General features: G+C 42.4%; 1 protein-coding gene and 1 long non-coding RNA gene across 5 annotated transcripts in view; one reads left to right on the top strand and one right to left on the bottom strand.

Moving 5' to 3' along the window:
* Positions 1–21,746, bottom strand: part of RAD51B (RAD51 paralog B) — a 628,595-nt gene that overhangs the window by 78,040 nt on the left and 528,809 nt on the right. The gene's annotated exons all lie outside the window — the stretch shown is intronic.
* LOC139035520 (uncharacterized) lies at positions 9,648–19,992 on the top strand. The gene is made up of 3 exons (XR_011488092.1): positions 9,648–9,758; positions 9,881–9,957; positions 19,512–19,992. It is a non-coding gene; the product is annotated as an uncharacterized lncRNA (long non-coding RNA).

The raw sequence follows: 21,746 nt of genomic DNA, 5'->3' as shown, positions 1-21,746 counted from the left end.
TTTTTCTGGAATTCTCTTGCTTTTTCTATGATCCAATGGATGTTGGCAATTTGATCTCTGGTTCCTCTGCCTTTTATAAATCCAGGTTGTACATCTGGAAGTTCTCGGTTCATGTACTGCTGAAGCCTAGCTTGAAGGATTTTGAGCATTACTTTGCTAATGTGTGAAGTGAGTTCAATTTTGTGGTAGTTTGAACATTCTTTGGCATTACCTTTCTTTGGGATTGGAATGAAAACTGACCTTTTCCAGTCCTGTGGCCACTGCTGAGTGTTCCAAATTTGCTGGCATATTGAATGCGGCACTTTCACAGCATCATCGTTTAGGATTTGAAATAGCTCAGCTGGATTGCCATCACCTCACTCTCTTTGTTCGTAGTGATGCTTCCTAAGGCCCACTTGATTTTGTACTCCAAGATGTCTGGCTCTAGGTGAGTGATTACACCATCGTGGTTATCTGGGTCATGAAGATCTTTTTTTTGTACTGTTCTTCTGTGTATTCTTGCCACCTCTTCTTAATCTCTTTTGCTTCTGTTAGGCCTTTGCTGTTTTTGTCCTTTATTGTGCCCATCCTTGCATGAATGTTCCCTTGGTATCTCCAATTTTCTTGAAGCAATCTCTAGTTTTTCCCATTCTACTGTTTTCCTCTATTTCTTTGCACTATTCACTTAAGAAGGCTTATCTCTCCTTCCTATTCTCTGGAACTCTGCATTCAGTTGGGTATATCTTTCCCTTTCTCCCTTGCCTTTTTCTTCTCTTTTCTCAGTTAGTTGTAAGGTCCCCTCAGACAACCACTTTGCCTTCTTGCATTTCTTTGGGATGGTTTTGGTCACCGCCTCCTACACAATGTAACAAACCTCATCCATAGTTCTTCAGACACTCGGTCTACCAGATCTAATCCCTTGAATCTCCTCCTCACCTCCATTGTATATTCATAGGGGATTTGATAACTCCTGGACTCAAATACAGCAACAGATAAATGTGGTTCAGTGGTTCTAGGATGGAAGTGATTCTGTGGGCAATATCGAGGTGTGAGTGCTACAGTGTCCAGACGGTAGAGGTCAGGGATGCTGCTAAACACCTTGTGATGCACAGGTCAGTCCATACAACAAAGAATTATCCCGCCCCAGCCACAACAAAGCTGATAGTGAGAAGCCATGGGTTAAAAAAAAAAAAAAACAACCATATCTTTTTCTCTGGTTCAAGCAGATATGGGAATTGGATATCATCCACATTAGGGCCTCAACAAGCCTGGGGTTTCAACTGAGGGAGAATTTAATGAAGGAAAGAATAAAATCTAGGGTGATCTTGGTTTACCATATATACAATTCAAAACACAAATGAATTAATTTGAAAACAAATAATTGAGACTGTGCAGATCTGACCACACTGCTAACTTCAGGACTAGGCGTTCTGAATGCTTTGTCATCTGCATCTGCGTCTCTCTCTGGCCCCATTTCTCTGGATGGATGGTCCTGTAACCTCCTGTCTTCTCTGTCTCCATCCTCCTTGAACTCTTGTCAGCATTTGGTAAAGCTTCTTCCAGCATCTAATACACTAGCCTCTTTGCATCTCCTTGTACCAATCATGTTGAGTATTCCTTTTCCTTCTCTGCTTTTCCTCTCTCTCTCTCCTTACTTGTGGGTGGACCTCAGAGAGCTGGTCATGACCAGTTATTTCTCTAACACCCACATGCCTTCAGTGGCTAGGAGGGAAATGTATATTAATAAAGAAATCAAGTGTCTGCCTTTTAGCAGGTAGAAAGTCTTCACTACCACAAAGAGATGTACTCTCTCCCATTTTTCTTGCAATACATGGACCTCTCAGTCTGTCTTTCATTCCCCCATTTTTGATAGAGACACATTAACAGAGAAGTATTTTCTGCTATAAGAAAGTCAACACTGCAAGGACAATAGACACTGATGTTCCTTTTTCTTGCATTTTTACAAAACAGCTTTGTTGAGACAACTCACATGTTGTACCATCCACCCATTTAAAGTGTACAGTTCAATGGTTTTTACTATATTCAGAGTTGATCAACCATCACTACAATCAACTTTGGAACATTTCATCACCCCCAGAAGAAACTCCAGATCTCTTAGTCATAAGCCTCCAGCCCTTCCTTCCTGCCTTGAAGCCCTAGGCAATCATTAATCCACTTTCCGTCTAATATTAAGTGCTAGGAGATGATGGGGAATAGTGGAGATGGTGGTGAATTAGACAATTCACCCATGATTTCAAGGGGACAGCCCCCAACCAGCTCCAGCTGCTATTGTCACATGGCAATAAGAGTTCGTGGTGAGCCATGTCTTTTTATCTTATTTTAAAAATCAATACTTTAAGTACAATCTTCTGATTGGAAAATGCTGGCTTATTTAAAACAATTTTTAAACATATTAAATGACTCATATTCCCACCAAGCAATGTCTGCTCCATGCCGGATGCCCTCACTGTTGACAAGGATGACATCCCCAGGGGGATGACTTCTAAGCCTCGGTCTCAGTGTCCCATTTACCTCAGCACCTGTCCCTCATTTTCAGCTACAAGATCTGCAGGCCTAACATGATTAATTTGGGTACCATAAATTCAGTATCTTCAAATCAAGCTTATATGCTTCCCGTATAAACTTATTCCTCCTTCTTTAGCCTTCTAGTTAATCTGATTTGAAACCTTAGTTCCCTTTAAAAAATGTCTCCTTCTCCTGTGCTTCTCAGTTTCAATAAACTGTGAAGTCAGATAAATTTCACTGTAAATGTCTCACTTACATCCATTCGTTCTACCCCAACCTAGATCAGAGGCACATTAGCTTTCACCTGGGGATGGCTGCGGTCACCATGCTGCTCTGAATTTCTCCCTACGAAAGCATCCTTTATTCAGCTGCTCAGGCACACAGCTAAGCATGTTGCCCTTCCACTTACGAGCAGCAAGCTCAGAAACTTTTGGCGGCCCCCGAGTTCTTTTGAAGAGTTCCAAATTCCTAAGACTGGCGCTCTCCCAGCTGTGTCTGACCTGCCTCCATTCCACTTCATTAAGACTCTGCTTCAATGTAATCACTCCTTCCTCACGTCGCCCACCTCCCATGCCCATGCATCATCTTCAATACTCTTTCTTACATGCCACCTCCCTGATCATCACAGAAATAATGCCTTCCTCCTTCAAATGCCCATAATTATATTATTCTCTCATGTTGCTGCCATTTTCTATCCTATGGCATGCTACTCCTGTGCTTTTCTTAGCATCCCTGATGTATATTTTAAGAGGATCAAGTCCAAGTCTGATTTATATTAGTATGCCTGATTCACGAGGTTGAAGACCCAGAGGATGCTTCATAAACTGTGGTTAAATAGTCAATAAGTTATTACTATTAAACTTTGAACTATGTTATATATTTGTTTTAGCAGCAGATTTACATTCTTAATCCAATCTTGCTTAAGCCAAAGTTAATAGGTTTACATTTTTCAAGCAAACTCTAGAAGCCTGTGGCTTCGATGCCCATTAAGTGATGGATGAACTGAACCTGAATTTGAAAGTTCACCAAGGAAGAACTACATGTGAATACTGAGGAGCTGCTAATGAGTTAAGCATTCAAAAAAAAAAAAAGTGGTGATACATCTGTAGGTGTTGCCCAGGTTCAAAAGATGTTTACAGCGGTTAGAGCCATAAACGGCCAATAGTGGCTATTTAAAGAATCCCATGTCCCTAAACATGAATGAAAACAGAATTTTAGAAAAGGATCCACATGCTTGGCTGCTTGTCAGACAGGTAAGCTTGGGTCCTTAATCCAGGGCCATGAGCAAAAATAACCAGAGAAAAGTTTCCGATGGAAACCTTGAGTGGGCAAGTTTAGGGAGCTGTATCTTCAGGAGTGTTTACAAGCACTAAGCCACCACAAAAGCAATAACAGCAGGACCTTAGATGATAAGGAAATGGGAAACGTTAAATGTTAAACATTAGATGATAAGGAAAAACAATATTTTAAAAGTATAATGCTATAAACTAGGCACCAGGTAAGCCCTTTAAATAAGGAGGGCTTACACCCTGTTTGAGCTTTGTATCTTAGGTACATCTTTTTTGATCCTGAAAACCACCTTATGAGGTAGGTAATATCATCATCCCTATCAACAGACCAAGGCTGTAAGAAATTAAGTAATTCTCCCAAGGTCACATGTTGGTTAATGATAGAGCCAGGGTTCAAAACTAGGCTGAGTCTTTTTTCTTTTTTTTTGGTGTATAGTTGATTCTTAATGTTGTATTGGTTTCAAGTGTACAGCAAAGTGATTCAGATTATATATATCTTTTCCAGATTCTTTTCCTTTACAAAAGTGTTAGTCACTTAGACATGTTCGACTTTTTGAGACCCCATGGACTATATAGTCCGCCAGGCTCCTCTGTCCATGGGATTTCCCAGGCTAGAATGCTGCAGTGGGTTGCTATTTTCTTCTCTAGGGTTTTTTCCCTTATAGGTTATCACAAAATATTGAGTAGAGTTCCCTGTGTTATACAGGTCCTTGTTGGTTATCTCTTTTACATATAGTAGCAGGTATATGACTGGGTCTTAACCACTATTCCAATTAGCCTTCTCTAGGCTTATTATGTCAAATAGCTGGCCACTCTGCCAGCCTGGGGCGGGTGGGGTGGTGGTGGCTGGGAAGGGTCTGAAGAGCCCAGAGGCTTATCTCTGGGAAGACACTGATGGAAGTATGTTGTGAGCATCTTATCAACTCATCTGAACTCTCTGTGTCACTCAGGCTGTGCACTCGGCTTCCTTTGTTCTGATGTAGAGTGATAACCCACGGCAAAGGGTTTCCAGAAAGACGCTGCATGCCCCGGCTTGGCGAGTTATTAAACCTCACTCAACTGGCCCAGCAACTGGATTCAGGCAAATCAGGTGGCCTGAAACTGACCCTCTCTGGTTGGAGGATTAAAAACTCTGGTCAAGATTGAAAAGTTATTTCACTTAATAGGATTTTGAATATGGAAAAACAATTGAAGGGTGGTTATAGGTGGTAGCATGGCTTGAGAAAGGGAAATGGGGAAGCTATCAGTTACTATAAACTTGTAATTTTATTTTCAACTAGAAAACTCAGTGCTCTCTAATGTCTTTTGACTTTTAAGCATTCCTACGTGAGGGCTGGCATAGATGATCATTAATGCTGTTTATAGAAAATTTAAGGTAGAAGGAATCTGCTTATTGGCTTTTCAGAAAAGGTGATTTCCTGCCCAATGACCTAATTGGTCAGGAAATAGCTATGTGAATCTTTTCTAAGCTCATTTTAGCAGAAGGTACAAAAATTGGGGCATTCTCTGCCTCTCTCCTTTTCGATGACTGTGGTATTTAGGTCTGCCAAGGCAGCATGACTTCATTGTACTAGAATTTGGTTGATTCCAATACAAATAAAAAATCAAATAAGTGAACTGGGTTTTAAAAATATTTTCATTATTGGAGATTTTTCATGGTCACAAGATTGAGCTTATAGAAGTACCTGAGTAAGTTCCAGACAGAAAATCTAATTTATTTACACTGAAGTCAGGTCTCTCTGGGAATCTCTGTCATTGGTAAAGAATCCGCCTGCTATGCAGGAGATAGGGGTTTGATCCCTGGGTTGGGAAGATTCTCGGGAGAAGGAAATGGCAACCTACTCCAGTACTCTTGCCTGGGAAATCCCATGGACAGAGGAGCCTGGCATGCCACAGTCATTGGGATCATAAGAGTTGTACACGACTTAAAACTAAACCACCACCACCAGATCTCTTTAAAAAAGACTGAGGGAATAGTTATCCTCCACTGTCTCAGAGACACTTTCAGGTAAGTCAAAGCATACTCTCTCTGTGATTGCTTATCCATCTGTCAAATGTGAATAATAATTTTTGCCTCCAGGCAACCAAAGGTTCTCGATGACCCTTAGATGAAGATGCTTGATATGTATAAATGACAGGAACAATGATGATCAAACACTGAAGATAAAATTCTAGGGAGAAAAGAAGTTTAATCATCATCTAGTACTTTTTTTCTTATTCTTACAAGGAGGCAGGCTAGTAAAGCTCAGTAACGAAGTGGTTAAAACAGCAGGATTTGGATTCTGGAATATCTTTCATGACTACTATCTCTGGATCCCTTCCCCTACTCCTTTGGAGTGGGAGTGGTTATGAAGACAAATTTCTTACAAGGCAAGAAGCTCTCTCTCTCTCTCTCTCTCTCTCTCTCTCTCTCTCTCTCTCTCTCTCTCTCTCTCTCTCGGCTCTGCACAGAGGGTATAGTCCTTGTGCAATCAGCCTGGAGGAGGATAAGCAGTTGCTATGTAGCCTTGATTTCCAAAAAGGTAATGGGCCTCTGGTACCAACCAGTGTCAGTATTGAGGGAGCTTTTAAGGAGGAAACTCCTTCTCTGAAAACATTGCAATTTATGACTCCTATGCTAAGCATTTCTGGGAGGTCAAATGGAATCTCCAGTATATAACATGAAAGTGTGCCCTGTGGCAAAAAGTCAACTTTAAAAGACTAGACTTTTCCATTCTTGAAAAAAAAAAATGTAAACAAAGCAGCGACTCCCAGAATAGGAACCGAGGGGAAGGAGAAGTTCATGGCCTGAGAGAGCTGGCTCCTCTGGACACTAGGTCTCTCCTGCCCCTTTAAATGAAAGACAATTTATTGAGACTTAAAAGAGGAAATTTAAAAAAAAAAAGGGTGAAAATACAAATGTTTTCAGTACTCAAGTAAGTTCGGGGAAGGGGATGGTGTTGTTAATCATTGGAGGTGACATTTTCTTTCTGATCTCTCATCCTCACATTTGAAACATGTTCTATATGATGCATGATGGCATATGGCTGGCTGGAAGACAGGACCCTGGAATTCTATTTCTGACTTAGCCGTGGGCTCTTTTTTTTTTTTTTTTTTTTTAACATTTATTTGTTTATTTGGCTGTGTGGGGTCTTAGTTGAGGCACACAGGATCTTCGCTGCACCATGTGGGGACTTCCGTTGCAGTGAACTCTAGTTGTGGTATATGGGCTCCAGAGCATGTGGACTCACTAGTCGTGGTGCACCAGCCTACTTGCTCTGTGGCATGTGGGATCTTACTTCCCTAGGCAGGAATGGAACCCGCATCCCTTGCATTGCAAGGCAAATTCTTAACCACTAGACCACCAGGGAAGTCCCTAGCTGTGGGCTTTTAATGAGATCAGGGGAAAGAAGAGAATGATGTAACTGAGAACATCAGAGCAGACCTTGGTAATGACCAGTTAGTTCACTTCTCCGAGCCTCCGTTTCCTCATCCATGACAAGAAGGGGTTGTTCAAATGATCTCAAAAGTTCCCACCTGTTCAAAGAACTTTGAATCTACGGTATTTTAATGGCAAGAAATTAGTTCCTCATTCTGGACCTTACTTTTTCCAGGAAGTCTGAGACTGCTCTATTATATGCGCTGTTTCTGAATGTCTGTGCCCCACCCAGCACTCATCTAAGACTGAAGAGTGCAGATGTGGGCTCCTTTTCCTAAGAGCAGATTTCTCCCCAGACTAGGGATTTTCTTAGTCTATCCTACCTACTAAAACCTTTTGATGGGTAAACATGTGTTGGCCAGTGGCCAAATCCCAGCAAACACAACTTCATAAGAACAAAGTTTAAAGATGGGAGTCTGAGTGAGAGAGTAGGGATTAGAAAGGGATTATCATTCATTAAATTCAGTTTCCCCTGTATAAAACCAGGCCCATGGAAGTTGCTGAGCTTCAGCATATGTATTTTTGGTTGTTGTTGTTAGGTCACTCATTTGAAGTGAGGAAGTGACTGAGAATCTTGTTTAGCCCCAATAGAAAGATGAAGTAGGGAAATATTTAGATCTTTTCCCCCAAGCTTTCCAGAGTAGCCTGAGTTACTTCTGCTAATGGATCGTGAGCTCTTTTGCTATTTGATGAAGAAAGCCAGAATTTCAGTAACTTACACTGAAGAGACCGACTATAACGAAGGAGGAAGATTGCAGAGGATGGGGTATTTGAGAACAAGGATTCAAGATGACTGACAAGTTCCATGAGGCCACATGGCAAATGAGAAGGAAATTCAAAAAGGAGGGGATATGTGTACACATATAGCAGATTAACTCTGCTGTACAGTAGAACCCAATACAACATTGTAAAGCAACTATACTCCAATAAAAGTTAATTTAAATAAAAAGTGATTGAGACAGGCTCACACATCTGTCCTCCAGCAAAATTAATTTCCCCAGAGGCTTGTGCTTCACTAACTGAACCTGTGAACCATCTGTATTTAGCATATACTCTACTTCCTTGGGTCTTTAAAATTGCCGATGGTCTGTGGGTCAAGTTCCAACGGAAGTGATATTTCTGATCTAGCTCTATAAATAGCAGACTGGAAAAAACCCATCAGCTGCATATGGCCCAGGGACCACACGCTATCTATTAAGTAAGTAACCACAGTATCTGTGCTGCCATTTTAGATGAGGAAAAAAGAAATCTCTTGTTATTTATAATCTTCTGAGCCTTGAGATTCTCAAAATACTTTAAAGTTATTAGTCTTCTTTCAAATTTACAAATAAAGGATCTGAGGCATAAAACCACACAATAACTGCCTCAACAGCATCTGCCCACTGAGGAAGACCTTCGGCCTGAGTAAAGAATAAGGTTGCTGCATTTTGAGAAAACAGAGGATTTCATTCCCAATGTCTCTTGGCAAGAGGTGAAAAAGGTGAATGTAGTCCAGAGTCTTTCCTTGCACAACACACCCAGGCTGGTCCAAGTTTCCGTAAAACTCATTCCTGAGGAAGGTAAGAAATGTGAAGAAGACAAGATAAGGTGGGATGATCAGAACCTTTGGAATGCAAGGGTTAGAGATGGAGCAATCCTCCACAGCAGAAGGGAGAAGTAGAGTTAAGCTAATCACTAGGATAAAGACTGGTTATGCAGCAGCACAAACCACTCAAACAAGTCCACTGGTTTTTGTGTGCGGAAGAAATACTTTAAGTTTCCCGTAGTCTCAGAGTGGTCATGTAAGCAATCATCCCACCAGAATGCTTTAGAAAATGAAATGGGGACATTTCCATAAATATATTGGGATGAAAGAGAGAAATCAGGACTGTTTAGGGGCCAACCAAGATGCATGGTTCACCCTACAGAGATATCTTGTAGGAAACATCCAGAATTGGGATGAGGATTCTCACCCTACAAAATACTGGTCATTCCAAAACCCATCTCATTTACCGACCAGAGGTTCTATAGGGAATACTGCATAGGGCTTTTATGTTTGCAGTGACAGTCATAAAGGTTCTCAAAGACAGCTAGGAAAACACAGGCCTGAGAAGAACAGAACTAGGGTGTCTGAATAGAAAGGAGCAATCTGCCCCACCCAGCTCAGCTTCCATCTTGCCCAGGAGGCCATGACCCTGAACGGTCTCTCCAATGACACAGTTTTCCTCCTGCTATCCTCCATTTAAGAAGAAAAAAAAAGATTCTGAATGGTGGCCTCTAGCTAGATCTCCTGACCCTTTGAAAAACTCTTTAATAAAAATAAATTCACTCACTAGAGAAAACACATGCTATCCTTAAGTAAATGCCAGCAAAATAAGATAAAGGGGAAAAATCCCCAAACTCAAACATTTAAGGAAATTAAAGGCTTTTTTTTTTTTCTCTCTTAATTTAGGTATCATTCAATATAAGCCAGGAAGATGGCTTATGTGAAACGGGGCTTTCTTCTGCAACAATGTGTCCCATCTGTTTGCTGTGAATTCCTCAAACTCTGCCCATCAGCCATTTTGGTATGAGTTCTGCTTTTCTACTCTCATTGTGGAATCTGAGGATATCAGAGCCAGATTGCAGTAAATCTTAGGCATTATATCTGCTCATCATCTTATTTTTTGACCATTCAATTTTTTTTCAGGTGCTCCCTTTTCTTGCTGAAGCAGAAGGAACACAGCCAACTTATCCTGATTACTGATTGTTTATAGTGGCTCAGAGGTAAAGAATCTGCTTGCCAGTGCAGGAGATGCGGTTCAGTCCCTGGGTCAGGAAGATTCCCTGGAGAAGGAAATGACAACCCACTCTAGTACTCTTGCCTGGGAAATCCCATGGACAGAAGAGACTGGCAGGCTACAGTCCATGCTGCAGCAAAAGAGTCGGACACCATTTAGTAACTAAACAACAACAACAGTCCTGGTTTCTGGAAAAAGATCACCCTCAGATATGTGCATTGCCCTTGGAGAAAGTTGGGAAGGGTAAAAAGTCACATATCTTTTTTTTTTTTTTTCCCTTTTCAACATTGGTTGGAATTTATATATTCTTTAAAAAATTATTTTATTTTTTATTTACTTTTTTACTTACTTTGTTTGTTTTTAAAGTGGCATTTTAAAGTGACTCTCTTATTGGTCACTTTTCCTGGGCAGATTTAAAAACTATACATGTGTGCTAAGTTGCTTCGGTGGTATCCGACTATTTACAACCCTATGGACTATATAGCCCATCAAATTCCTCTGGCCATGGGATTCTCCAGGTAAGAATATTGAGAACTCTCAGGTGGATCAGTCAGTAAAGAATTTGCCTGCAATGCAGGAGAACTAGGTTCGATCCCTGGGTCAGGAAGATTCCCTAGTAGGAATTCCCTGGTAGGGTAGGGAATGGCTACCCACTCTAGTGTTGTTGCCCAGAGAATTCCATAAGATAGAGGAGCCTGATGGGTTATAGTCAAGGTTTATTAAAAACCATGGCAAAATGATATTTAGTAGCTTTTCATAGCCAAGGAATTAGTCTGGACAATGAGTAAGCCAGGTGACAGCCCATTTGATTAAAGATCAAAGGGATACACTAACAGTCACAGGGTTTGTCTTTGGGAAATCAGCTTACAGGGCAAACCCAGGACCAGGAGACAGAGTCTTTTCCCAAGGTCTCAGCTGATGCAGAATTGGGCCCAGGTAAGTCTGCTTTGGCTTCAGGCTGACACTGGATCACTGGTTCTTTGCAAGTAATGAGACAAGGAGGGAAAACACTGTTGTTTATCAGGAAATATGTTTTTGAAAAATATTCCTATGAAAACAGCAGTGGCTTAAAAAAGATCATCAATGTAGAAAGACATTTCAGCTGAATACAATGTGTTATCCTTAACTGGCTCTTGGATCAGAAAAAAAAATTGCTGTGAATGACATTATTAGGACACCTGGCAAAGTTTGAATATGGTTGGTATATTAGATAATGGTATTATATCAGCGCTAATTTCCTGGGTGAGATCACTGTATTGTGGTTATGTCAGAGAAGTTCTTGTTCTTAAGAGAAAAGTGCTGAAGTATTTGGAGATGAACGGTTATGATGTCTAAAATTTACTCTAAAATGGTTCAGCAAAGATAATAATAATTAATATTATAAAAAAATAGACAACAGTAATATGAAAGAAATCAAATGAATAGGGTAAAATGTTAATGAACTAGGGGAAGGATATGTAGGAGTTCATTATACTTTCCTTGGAACTCTTTTGTAGGTTTGAATTCTTTTTCTAACAACAACAAAAAAAAAATAGCAAGAAAATATAGGCTGGCCTACCCTAAGAGAAGTTGGGTAACTGATATGAAATCAGGATACAGCACTAGATCTCTGGAGAAATAACTAAAGGCATTGTTTCATATGTGTGTTTATGCATCAGAATCACCTAAACCAGGTCAACCACCCTAAAAAATGCGGAATCCTTGACCCCATACCAAACCTAGTGAGTCAGTATCTCTGAGCGGTAATTGCCCAGAGGTCTGCATTTTCAAAATGCTCTCCCAGATCATTCATTTGAAAACAAAATTACATACTAGGCATTTGTTGCTTTGGTTGTTAACTGTAGGTTTCTCAGACCCATGGACACTCCATGGAACAAATGTTATGAAAATCTCTATCTAATACCCCATGATGCAGCTTTTCATCATGGAAGGCAACATTCTGGTGAATGCCCTTTGGTCTGTTTCCCAAGGAGGGTAGAGAAGAGATGTAAATGCTCTTTAGAAATTCCATAATTCATCTGGTTAGACTGCTTGTCAGAAGAATCACCCAAGACCCTAATTCAGAAAGTGAAGGAGGGGCAGCTGACTGCCTGGGGGCATGGAACAGGACAGGGCAAGTAAAAGGGGCCCAGGTCCCCATGCAGGCAGAGACCCTCAGTAAGGTCCTCAGTCAGGCTCCCTGGCCACCATTTCTTCAGAGGCCAAACACAGCTCAGCTTTCAGAGTTCAAGCTTCCCCTTTTGTTTCTTCAGTGAGAACAGAAACAGAAAATAAAGAAAATGAAATGGGATTGGAGATAGATGCCCTGAGGTGCTTTGAAAACTCCAGGGTACAGAGGAGTATCCAGTGAATCCAAGTTAAAGTGCATTAATACATACTGCTTCCTTCAAAGTGGCTATCATTATTCCCATTTCACAGAACAAAGAAGTGACCTGACTCCTGAAACCCACCTAGTCAAGAGGCAGAGCTGGGGCCCAAGCCCGGGTATTCTGCGACTTCCTGCTGTCCCGGTTGCTTCCCTCTGGGCATCAGAGAGCACATCATCGTGGGGAATGCTTCTAATTATCACCTTGCCCAGAGTGCAAAGATTTATTGTTATGCTTTCCTCCGGTCCTATCTTAAGCACCCCTTTGGGAAGCAGAGTGATCATGACAGAAATCAGGATATTTTCATGCGTGGGAGGGAATGGAATGCTGGCGTCACATATGTTTGTTGCCCCTGAAGGCTCTGAGAAGGGGGCTGGGGGGTGGGGTGGGGAAGCAGACTGTTGAATCCTTGGTGAGGCAATCTCAGAACCCACAGCACCCTGAGTTTTACACAAGAACCCCAAAGGTTCTTCAGGTTTCTTTCTCACCCTGCTGAACTCAGCTTGGCTGCTGCGTTCCTTCAGCTCGGCCTCTGTCTCCCTGACATTTGGAGCTGGGCTTCCTGAGTCAAGGCTAGGATAGAAGCAACAGCATGTCTCCCATTTCCCAATGTGCACACACACAGAGAAGCACACATATGCACGTACACAAGGGCTATCCCCATGGCTGTCACACCACCACAAGGCTCAAAATAAACTGCAGCCGCCGAGGAAGGGAAAATCCCATTTGTGACAGGAACTCACAGTGGCCCCCAGATCACAAGGTGTAAGGTTCAAACCATGTGCAGACTGCTAGGGTGTCGGGGATCTTAGGCAACGGAGACGACCTTGCTTTAACTTCCTCAAGTGTTCCTGCAAGAGAGTGTCCCAGTCCTTGGTGCGGCACAGCTTTTCAGGCAGCAGGCTCGTGAAGGGAAAGGGAACTGATGAACCGAATGTGCTGATGCTAACAGGGTTATTTTAAACGGGGGAACTGGTTTTGGTGGCAGCAGGCTGTCAGTCCACATCTTGAAACCATGAGTTCTTAAGCAAGGCAATTTCCTTCTTCCTTGAAGGCCACTGTTTATCTATGGGCTGAAACTATGGGTTTACTGAAAATGACCAGTTTCAGCAAAATGACCAAGGCGACTGGGTTGGTGTAATTTGTCTCCCATCTCAGAGGTCAGCTGATATAAGGCATTACGGTAAAGGACTACCAGGTAACATTTTGGGGGATGATTAGTACTTTCTGAGCAGTAGGCTTAATACCTTACCTACATTATCTCTATGAGGCAGATGTCATTATGGTGCCAATTTTCTAGGGAAGGAAGCTGATCAACAGGGAGAGTCGGTGATTACCTGAGGTTACTCAGCAAGTGGCAGAGTAAGGACTTGATCCCAGGTGTCTAACTTCAGCCATTTAGAAGGTATCATAAGAATGACCACTCATTTCCCTCTCTGGAAAAGAAAACTCATAGGGCCACCTTACCCCATGTTCTAAATATTATACTCATTTTCTTTTCTGCGTTAAACTATAATATTTAATGTCTTATTCAGAGTCATCTGTGCCTGACTAGAAAAGCATATTTGATTAGCGTTCTCTCCCTGTTGTTGGGAAACTCTTAGTCATATGATAGGTTTCTCGAAACTGATACCAAAGAAAAATAAATCTCCAGATTCTGTAGCTTTTCAACTGAAAATATGTCAAATAACCTGAGTTGCCAAAATCATGACTGGCTTTCCTTCTGTGACTATAATCTCCACATCTGGTTCACCTTCTTTGCCAGAAGAACATTATCATATGTCTTTTTTGTATATCTTAGGATGTTGCTGTGTTTTATGACATTTCCAAGTGGAATTGCTATGTTAATCATCATTACAATTCCATTGATAATTGCATTAGTGCTTTTCTCAATGTTAACTGCACAATAAAAAATAAAGCAGCAGAAGGCAAGTGTGGGAGAGTCAGGAGGACCCACAGCAGCCAACTAGCCCATTTTCTCATCTGTACTGCATTGCAGATATAACCATAGTTGTGAGATGCGTGGCGAGATGGCAACCACAGTTATCATTTACATGTACCTACTTTGTGCTAGAGGTGATTCCAGGAGCTTTACATGATAAAAATCTCTTAATTATCTCAACAATATGAAGCTGGATACTATTATTGCCCTCATTTTACAGATGACATCCGTACAGCTAGTAAGTGGTGGAGAGGATTCAAACCCTCACGGTCCAGCCCCAGGGCCTGTTCCAGCCTTGCCTGTGATTCTGACAGGCAGTCCGGGCTGGGAGTCCTTGTCCTAGCTGACTTCCCATGGCAGCAGCTGCATCTGATCCCAGTAGTGGATTATTCTAACATCCATAGTCAAGGATGGCCCATAAAGTTTTCATGACACTGCCATAGACACATCTTGTTTATGAAACAGCGCCACAGTACAAATACAAGAGTCACGTACTAAGCATTTTTTTGGAGTAGAAGATTTTTATCAGCATTGTAAGATTTTATCACCATTGCTCTTAAGGAAAGTGACATACCTAAGGTGACATACTTAGTCATAGGTCAGTACTGGGACAGACACTCCTTCCTATGTCCTGGAACCTCAGGACCTAGTGCTTCTCTTAGACAACATCGGCCTCCTGCCTGACCAAGCATCTTTGTAAGTGGACACAGCTCTGCAGGGCCATAGGGAACACAGCACCCGCTTCGCAGCAGCCCTGCCCCTAAATTAAAAACAGCACAAGACACGTGGACTTAAAAAAGAAAGTAAATACAAAACAGCACAACAGAAACAACAAAAATAATAATAAAATAAATGGCGGAAACACCTCGAGGGTATAAAAATTTCTTTAAACTGATCATCAAGTTCCTTCTTGAAAGAGGCAAGCGCCTACCAGCAGGAACCTAACACTTATTATTATTCTGTGTTCTCTTTCTGCATGACTGAAAGGTTTTTCGATCCTCCCCACTCCCATCCCTATCAAAAGAATAGCTCCCCCCATCCGAGACAATCACAAAGTTTCAAAGCAGCTAACTCTCACTTCAAAAAAAAAATTTTTTTTTAATAAAAACTCCAAAACCCATAGGGGTTGTAAAACAGCTTTGTGTGGAAGAAGGGCAAGTGTTCTCTTCAGAGAAACTCATTTCATAGGGTTGGGCAAAGAGAGAGATGATGATGGGGTGGGGGGCGGGGAAGGGTGGGAACGCAGAAGAACGGGAGGCGGGAGAGGAGGAGATAAAGGAGGAAGAATCGCTGGCTTTAAAAAGCAACATTGTCCAGAGAGGTGAAAGGGAACAGATGGCCGTGGAGAATGTGGCCCTCAAAGCCTCGAAGAAAGGGGCGATGCTGACAGATCTTGCTGTTTCCCATTGATGCCTGTATGTTCTAGTGTGGGGAGCCGAGGCCAGTGCAGGGCGGGGGACAGACCTCTGTTCCCAGCGGCTCGCTGGGGCACCAGCGGCAGGGAGGACCACTGGGAAAAAGAGCAGGCGGGGGGCGGGGAGGGCAAGCAGCTGGGGCCGCAGGGGGCAGGACCGCCGTGGGGGCGCGCGGGTTTCCACAGCCTTCTCTTTTGGTCCGGCCAGGAAAGGTCAGCCCAGCACTGGTCTTTGCCCTGGCAGAGGTGAAGGAAAGGACAGTGCCTGGGGCCCAGTGTCTCAGCATCCCTCCCCCCACCCCACAGGCACCGGGGGAGGCCTGCCTGGGACCAAATAGATACCTTGGGAGAGGGAAATGAAGAAAATATTCCAAATGCTTTTAGAGGATTGAAACTACAGTAAACAAGAAATCTGGGTCTTTGAAAGCGGTCAGAGAATCCCGCCAAGTAAATCCCGTATGATTTCATGCAGTCTTAGGGCAAAGAAGTGGCTTGCTGAGGAAACCCAGCAGGAGTTGGGGACAGACTCAGGAAGGAGCCCAGAGATCTGAATCTACCCCAAAGAGGTACCAAATTCCGAGTGGGGCTTTGCTGGACACAGTGGGATGACAGGAGGAGAGCAGGGACTTTTGGCACCCAGGGTGTGTTCGTGTGTGTGTGTGTGTGTGTGTGTGTGTGTGTGTGAGACACGCACCAGGATGGGGTTGCTGATGGGTTCACTGTTGGTGGATGTTACTGGAGACTCACAAGTCACCATGGAGCGATGCTGGTATAGGCACCTCTGGTCTTCTGGGAGTGTTAACCCCTGCATATGAAGGCCTGGAGGATCGGTTTAAGGAGCTAAGGGTTTGTGGAAGCAGCGATTACAAAAAGGCCCATAAAATTCAGGGCACAAAGATGCATCCATCAGTATACTTTCCTTAATATAACTCTGATCAAGAAAAGTTCTGTTCCAAATGACCCCTTGAACTCTCCCTACAGCCTCTAGAGGATGATGAAAGAATTCAGCCCTACTCCTACCCAATGAGGAGGGAGCCACATTCTTCTTGGCTCACTGTCCTGTTGGCCCACGGAGACCTGCACAAGCTCAAAACATTTCGCTGGTTTTGATTTGCCTCTCTCTTGTGCCCTGACTCAGAAAATGAGAGAACTGAACTCAGGCCTGAGGATCTTGAGACAGCGGGGCATGAGTTTGGGGAAACAGACCAGAATCATTATTTGGAAACATTCCTACACGTCTTAGACCCCCACAAATATCTCTCATCTAACCCCCAGTGGGAGTTGTTTTTTATTTGCTGTGTCTTACTCTTTGCAACTCCATGGACTGTAGCCCGCCAGGCTCTTCTGTCCATAAGATTTCCCAAGCAAGAATCCTGGAGTGGGTTGCCATTTTTTCCTCCAGGGGATCTTCCCGACCCAGGGATCGAACCTGTGTCTCCTGCATTGGCAGGTGGATTCTTTACTCTGAACCACCAGAAAGCCCTCAGTGGGAGAAAGAGAAGTTAAAAGGTGGCTCTAAATATATTTAGTGACCTGGCACATTCATCTTAACCTGGGCTAGGTCTCCATTTCCCCAGGAAAGAGGATGTGGCAATGGCTGTCAAGCCATTTGCACTGTGCATACACCCGAGTTACTGAGAAAATTCCCATGGAGCAGTGTAATAAAAAAAGATCAACCACGATGAAGACCTTGCCTTTTTATTTCCCAGCTTCATCCAAATTGCTCCCCAGGCGCTTTAGATTTAGAAAGCTCCACTAATCAACCTTATAAACAGCAGCCCAGCCACTACACAGAAATGACTTTGTATAGCTCCTAAGTGAATTTACCCCTGGGGATAGAAGATGCCCAAGGCTTTAACAATTACAACAGAACACAGCCTCAGGAAGAGAATAGAAGACAAGTACGCTTTGACATCCCAATTGAAACTCCAGGCTGAATCCGACATAGAAGAATGTAATTACCTTTCCTAGTTTGACGGTACACTAAAGAAACTGGAGAAGTGGAATACCTATTAGGTCCCCACTAATCCTCCTCCTAAATTCAAAGCAGGGTCAGTCCCTGGAATTCATTTCTGGGTATTCTTACTCTCTGCTATTGTTAAACAGCTCAATTGATAAGTGCTTGCAGCTAATAATGCTTTCTACTGAGCCCACCCCCTCCTCTTTCCCAGCCGCTCAAAGCACTTTACAAATATCACCTCATTATTCTTTACAACACTCAAGTGAGCCTGATAGGTGGAAAGGTTCATTATCTTCTCCTTACCAATAGGGGAAATAGACAAAGGAAGAAGTGACTCATTTGAGCCAACAAAGCAGGGGCAGAACTGGAACTAAAACTCCGCCGTCTTCTAACGGGACATGTCCCATGTCAGCCTGGAAAGCTGTTTTGCTGATGGGGCAGGATTTTCTGGCCAAGGGCAGTGTTGTAATCAACAGGTCCACAGAACTGCAGCACTGGCTGGAGGAAGGACAGGAGTCGGCTGGAGAAGCCCCATGGGGGTGGTTCTAGCTGGTTCGGATAAGTCACTTCACCTCTGATTTTCAGCATCCTCCACGGGAAAATGAGGGGTTTCCGTGAGAGGATCTTTAAGGTTGTTTCCAGCTCATTGGGCTTCCCTGGCGGCTCAGACAGTAAAGAATCCTGCAACGCAGGAGACCTGGGTTTGATTCCCATGTCGGGAAGATCCCCTAGAGAAGGAAATGGCAATCCACTCCAGTCTTCTTGCCTGGAGAATCCCCATGGACAGAGGAGCCTGGCGGGCTACAGTCCAGGGGGTCGCAAAGAGTCAGACGCGACTGAGCAATTAACACTTTTCTTTCCAGCTTTTTGGATCATGAGTGGAGTGAGAATTTCAAAAGAGGGCCTCTATGTTTCACCAGCCCCTTGTGACGATCTGAGCTTCATTTTGCTTGTAAGCCTGAAATAGCACCCCTGTCTCTTTATAGAGCCTCTGTGTTACCCAATATCCTTCCAAATGGCAGTGGCATCAAATCAGTCTTCCAGGTGGGAGACGCAAGAGGTAGGTAGTCCTGGAACATCAAGGCTAAGGACTAAAGAGATGGAGGGAGGCAGGGAACAGGAAGAAGCCTGGAAGCATTATCAAAAAAAGAATTGGCAAACAACATTCGAGTTTGCCCAGGCCTCACCGAGGGATACTCCTTACATTCCAAGGAACCTATGACAAGTCGTTCAAAATTTAAGAAGGCTCCAAGGAAATAGCATTTGCTTTACTTTTTCTAAATACAGGGTTCACTTGCCAATCCTAAAAGCCACGTGAACAACGCCCTCAATGTACCCTGCAGTGGTGGTTTTCCATTTAAACAGAATTTCATTTTAATGAAATAACATTGGTGTGTCTTTAAGTTAATTAAAACAGGATTTTACAGGTGGCTTCATAGTTTATAATTTGTGTTGCTTGAGCCAGATATGCCTAAGCGTTTAGAAAACCCGAAGTATTTTATCTCTGATCTTTTATACTTTCTTTTCAAGAATGATGCTTTGGTACTCTTTGTCACAAAGAGGGCTGGAGAGACAGGACTTTCAGTAAAATCAACATTTGTTTGCAGGAGAAGCAGCCCCCGCAACCAGAATAATGACCTTGGAAAGAGTCTTGGGTGATGGGCTGATTACAATGACTGGATATAAAGGACTGACTGTGTAGCCGCCAGAAAGAAACACATTTTTGTAATATCTCAGTTGTTTCTATTGGCCTGGCCTTCCTTGCATTCACCATGGGAACTGAGTCAACAAGTTTGCTTGCTTTTATTTCACTGATTGCAGCACATTCTTTTTTTTGTTTTTTTCCCTCCACATACAGGGTAAAAAGAGTAAAGAACAAATGAAAATCAAAGACTTGATGATCCAAAAAAAAAAATGGGTATAATTTTATTTATCTTCAAATCCAGCTGCAAAAGTGACTAGCTGCAAGCTTTATTCCATCTGCTCTCTCTGAGGACCTCAGCCTGACCTTGTGGAACCTTCTTTCTGGGAAGTTAAAGAATTTCCAGGATTAGCTCAAGCCTGGAGGCTGCCAACTGTGACAATCTACAAAGCCCTCTTAGGTAATGATTCAGACGCCACTTCTGCTCAAGGCCAAGATGGTCCCTGATGAATTGGAAATATTCTAATTTCCTGGACCTAGACCATAAAGCAAACTGACCCCGGAAGAATTACAGAAGGGAAGTTCAATATGTCTGCATACTAAAGCCTCAACAACAGATATATCTGTGACAACAGAGAAGTAATTGAACTTGAAAAGCAGGAATTAAGAGGTCATCAGAATTCAATTTAAAAAAGAATACTGGAAGGAGGGGAGGAGGGAGGGAGGGAGGGAAAGAAGGAGGAGAGAGGAAGAGAAAGAAAGTTTTATAAGTTTAATAGCAATTGATCTTCATCACCTGATTCTGGAAGAAGGGATTTTCTGAATATCTCCTGAGCTAGATGTTTGAATTCACCAGAAGAAGGTCAAGTTTCCAGTGCCAATCAGATAAAATGCCAAATATCTCTCACCATTATAATCCCAAGGTGAGAAAAGGGGAAGAATGAATTAATGTTCTCAGTTTATCATTGGATGGCCCAGAGAAGTGTATGGCTTTGGATCCTACCAAGGATAGTACTAGTTTAATGTAGCCTAGAGCTCACCCTAACCACTCCTCTGACACGTCTTTCCCTGTATCTCCTGAACAGTACAGACATCTGGGTAGGTAATAGAACAATAAAGTGAGCTTCTAACTTGATTCTGTGATGAACTCATTCTGTGACTTCCTTGGACTCAATTTCTCACTTTGAAAAATGAAGGGGTAGGATTAGAGGGCCTCTAATACCGCCTTTACCTCTAATATGCCCTAAAACTACTGTATCTCTGCATAGACTGGCTCCAGCATTTTCCCCAGCCACACTATATTTTCTATCTTTGCAGTTTTATCCAGTGCTGGTCCCTAGGGGTGCCTTACAGTGTCTGAGGAGTCTCAGGTCAGGAATTCAAGCTTTACTGGCCACTTCTCTTCACTCCTACAATAGAAAGTTAAAGTCAGAATACCAGTGTTCTAGGTGAGCTCACTCAGGAGAACCCACTGGCATATGCCAGTGGGTACATTCCAAACGGGAAAGGATGAAGACCCAAATGGGGAGATTAATAATGTAAATAAAAACTACAACAAAGTAAGTTCTCCATGCTAACATCTAGGAAATCAATGGGTAGCTTTTGAAATAAATGACTAGAACTTCAGGGCTCAGATGTTTCCACTGCCTAGGATTTGCAGTCTAGTTTATGACCCAGCTCATCAACTATCTCCATGACAATGGGTTTCCACAATGTTAGTTGAGGAAATTTCAAGAATGGTCAGCAACTCCAAGGAACTTTTCATTCAAAGATATTAAAAATGTTATGTAAGTGTTATTTTTTATGATCTCAAACAGATGTGGCAATGAGATTATCCATTTGAGAAATATAGGACATTTTATCAATTTATCTAGGATAAGAGTGTAAGGACTAGACCAGAGACTCCAATAAGTCACTCACAGGATTACCTGGATTCCGAATGGGTTATCAGAAAACCTGGATTTAAAAGAGTAGAGAGAAATTTAGAAGATTCACTGAGAAACAAGAGGTCCAATTCAATCCTGAGTATCTGATTTCCCTGGTGACTCACTGGTCCATTTGCTTACTATCTTTATTTAGAACTCTTTTGGAAGCCTGACCAGGATGGATCAAATCCAGATCTATCAAAATGACTAACACAGATAATAATGTGTGTTCCTGATTTTTTTTAAAGTAAGTTTTCATTTTTCTATATTACCTTTCAGATCAATTCAGAATGCAACCTTCTTAAAACAGACCAAGGTATAGAATACTGTAGTAGATATGATACAGTAAACAAAAAAGCAAATCATGAAATAGTATGTGCACTATGGTCTAAGTTTTGAAAATGTACATAAGTATTATATGCATAGAAAGTGGATAAAATTATAAATACTGATATTTTACATTATCTTACTGGAATGGCATTATGATTTTTATTTTCTTTTTTGGTTATCTATGTTTTTTATTGGT

Source organism: Odocoileus virginianus, chromosome 6 (assembly GCF_023699985.2).
Source record: "Odocoileus virginianus isolate 20LAN1187 ecotype Illinois chromosome 6, Ovbor_1.2, whole genome shotgun sequence".
In the NCBI taxonomy this organism is placed as follows: Eukaryota; Metazoa; Chordata; class Mammalia; order Artiodactyla; family Cervidae; genus Odocoileus; species Odocoileus virginianus.
The sequence above is the reverse complement of the archived record's forward strand: the minus strand, read 5'-3'. Positions and strand labels throughout refer to the sequence as shown.